Consider the following 4298-nt stretch of genomic DNA (forward strand, 5'->3'; position numbering starts at 1 on the left):
GTATTGACACAATGTATGTTGATAAAATTGTCTCATGATTGTTTAATAGTTAAGTAGTCATTAGTAGTTAATTTGTATTACTTAAGTGTTAAAAAATTAAATTAATATTTAATTATGTAAGATAATTAAATATAAGACTTATAAGCATTTGTGGGGCAAATATGGAAAACCGAAATGGACCCAAAATGGTCCATATGGACTGGTTTTTTTAAGGACTTACATGTGTCCTTTATATGGCATTTTCCATTCACCTTTGTCTCCCCAATTTGCCTATATATACCCATGTTATTCCACCATTTATTAGGTTGAAAAAATTTGAAGAAAAATTTGGTCTGTATAGCTTGTAGTAGCCACTTTAAGACCACATTTTTCTTCTTATTTTTGTTCATCTTTTACATAAAAAAAAACACATATAAAAATAAACTAATAATATTAATTAGTACATCAAATATACAAATAAACAAGGTTGCTACTACATTTACCTAGTTAGTATTTTAGTATTATTTTGGGTTAATCTTGGGTGCCACCTTAGGAGATTACCTACTTTGGTAATTAAGGTGTTGGAGGATCATCCTTATTGCATTAGCACAAGAACAACATCAAGGAAGGAGTCCTTGAGTTGTGCCCATTTTGCCTTATAACAATGTAAGGAATTTTTGTCTTAAGATGGTTTAATACCATCTCTTTTATATTTTGCTTTGCATGCATGTAGATTTAGCCGCCTAAAATTAATTTTTGATTTTGATATCATAAGATGAGTATTAATTTGGTCTAAATAACTAACATTTATTTACCCACTTACCCAATGAAAAATGAAAAATGAAAGTACCCCGGTAAACCGAAACTATCCCAAATGTCAAAGAGATTCCACTACTACAGATACAGGCTATAACAACGGTCAAAAACCGTTGTTATATAAAAAAGCGGACGTTGTTAAAGCGTCCGTTGTAGAAGGTTTGAACAACGGTTGGTTTACTTAACGAAACCGTTGTTAAAACTATTAACAACGGTTTTATGTATAAAAACCCGTTGTGGAAAGTGTGACTCAATTTTGGGGGGAAAGTTATAACAACGGGTTGTAATATATAAAACCGTTGTTATAACTAAAGACAACGGGTTGTTTCGCAATAACCGTTGTTGTTTGTTCTTAAAAAATAAAAAAATAAAAATTAAATATTACTAGATGCATGCATAATTACTACTGTTAGAATTCGATGCATGCATTATTACCGACATCTTTGTACATATGAACGGATAATATGGAATGAGAAGGGTTAGTAATAGGATTTGAAGCAGCATTATTGAGAGATATGATGATGATTATTATGGCACAACTTCCTAACATATATATTAATTAAAAAGCAATTAACTCAACCCACACATTCCTTAGTATAAATACATTGCATATCTCAACTAATATTTCCATTATCTCATATATATTCATCTCCAAACTCTAACTGTTAAAACAAACTTTACTTAATCTTTCAAATCAAACTCAAAAAACTCTAACAAAATGAATGATTTCATCCTAAAGACTCTTACCATGATCGAGAACAACAACAACTTCATCCGCCGGTTCCTCCATATTGAGGAAAGTTTCAGGAGCTACCTTGCGGAAGCTCGATCCGCACTGAAGCACGCCAAAGAAAATGGCTTGACGGAGCAAAGCGTTAGCGATTGCGGCTATATGACGATATAGCAACTGCTGAACGGAACCTCCAAATAGCCAAGGAGGAGAGGACGGATACGATAGAGCACAATAAGATCCTCCATGAAAATATAAGAATTGCATTTTTACATATGTATTTTTTTTTTTAATTTATGTATTTATAAATATATATATATATATTAATTATGTTTATCTTCTTCATCTTGCTTCTTCATTGTTTTAGTAACTAATTATGCGAACAATACTTAAACAAATAACATAATGGTCGATAAAAACACATACATGCAAAAGAAATAAATAGAAAAAGAAAATAATGACGATGAAACTAAAAGTGACGGCGAGATTTACCCGATAAATACGAACGTAATAGACGATGAAATCACGGTGACGACGAGAAGATAAAGCGACGATGAGAAAGAGAGAAATAGAGAAAGAGAGAAAGAGAGTGTGTATGTGTTTTGTGTTTGTTTGTCTGCTGTGTTTGTGTTTGTGTATTAAGGGTTGTGTTTTGTGGCTGCAGCAGACTTCTGTTTGTGTGGTTTATAGTATGGAAGGTATTGACAACGGTTATTAAACAACAACCGTTGTGAAAAAAGTTTTAACAACGGTTGTAAAAAACACCCGTTGTTAAATAAGTTTTAACAACGGGTTTCAAAAATAACCGTTGTGATTACTTTTCACTAACTTTGCGCCAATTTTGCGCCAAATTATTAACAACGGTTGTGCATGTGTGACCCGTTGTTAAAACTAATAACAACGGTTTTTATAACCATACCCGTTGTAATTGATTTTAGTAAAATTCGCGCCATACATTCTACAACGTCTATTGTGATTTTCGTGAATAATCGTTGTTAAAGGGGCGTTGTATTTGCCTGGATTTGTAGTAGTGTTCATGGGTCCTACTATTTTGAAAGGCTAATCTCAATTTTAAATATGTGAGAGGTCTTGTCGATTTATTATCGATCACTTTTATGTGAACTATATTAGTGAACTAACGATAATTATAATCGACAGGCTCGAAAAGCCGATATAAATATATAAAAATGCGTGTGATGTTAATGGCGGATTTGCAATGCATGCAAACATATAAAGCAAGCAAATAAAGTGAAATAAATTTCCTAGTATAACCTTTCCTAAAATATAAAATCTTATATTCTATAACAAATTCGGAAACCAACTCCTTTGGTTCATTGAATCTTCACGTGATACGCCTCCCAAGGATAGACACCGTCTCGATCGGAACTCCTTTCCGAATGGCAACGTATTTAGGAAACTGCGAAATCACAAATGATTAAATAATAAAATGTACATAGCACTTCCTATTATACATTTGTAAAATAAAATCTAATAAAATAAAATTGATACGAGATCACAATAAATTACAACCGAATCGGTAATCCCTTACATTACGGGCAATGCCGATTAAAACTAAGGCCATACTAAGATAAAATTACATAATTCAAAATTACATAAATAAAATATGACATTCATCAATGAAATATGCAGCATTATTATATGATCTAACATGCCAAATTAAGTGCCAAATCGCTCTATTTAAACTTATATCTTAAAATATAAATCGGTTTTATGGAAATACGTGATAATAACTTATTAAAATCACAAAATAATAGTAAAATCAAATTTTAGTCCACGTTAATTATCCTAACCTTTTAGGACTCAAAAATTAGTCATTACTCAATTTTTTTACAATAATTCAACCTAATATAACATTTACGCTCATTTTTTAGCTTAAAATCATAACCTTTTATGAAATATATCCAAATTTAATTACAATAATTTCAAAATTTGAATTTTTAATTTTTGAACATTCTGGAATATTTTCATGACTCTCATAATGTAAAAAATCAAGGTTAAAATTTTCGAATTTATTTCGAGAAAAATATAGTTGCAATTTATCTGTTTTATCAAATAAAACATCTAAAGCATATGAAGATTAATCTAAACAATGTTCGAACTTTAGATATGATATGTGGGATAATAACGCAATCTAAAATAATTTTCTCATGCCATGTAATTAGTTTTAGCTCTTTTTGCTAAAATAGTCAATATTTATGTAATTTTTATACTAAAAAATTCATAAATCATGCAAAATGAATCAAGTTCATCTAAAATTTTACACACAGTGAGTAAAATATGTATGTGACAACATATTAAAATTTCATAGCCTGTTTCGAAGTTTAACTAATTTTAACCTTTTTACCTCCATTTATTTCATTTTTATCTCATAAAAATTATAAATCATGAAAAATAAATCAAATTTATACGAAATTTTACATTGGTTCGTCGGTTTTGTTACTCCTCGTCAAAAGTTACCTAGACCAAAACAATATTTATAACTTCACAAACTACTCTACTATTAGTAAAGAGGTAAGTAATAAAGGTCGGATCCCAAGGGACGGGTATTGATGTAGGATTTTCGATTGCAAATGGTTGTATCTAATGGTGTCACAATTCGGGTTGAGGTAGGAGATCAAATAAGCTAAATAACAAAGTAAATAAATAAGCAAGATGATTAAAATGAGATGTAAACAATTGATTAAAAGCATTAGGGTGTCATGGGTTCATAGGGGATTCATGGGATTTGATCATGCAAACATGTTTTCTACTA

The sequence above is a fragment of the Silene latifolia genome, chromosome 6, assembly GCF_048544455.1.
Source record: "Silene latifolia isolate original U9 population chromosome 6, ASM4854445v1, whole genome shotgun sequence".
Classification (NCBI taxonomy): domain Eukaryota; kingdom Viridiplantae; phylum Streptophyta; class Magnoliopsida; order Caryophyllales; family Caryophyllaceae; genus Silene; species Silene latifolia.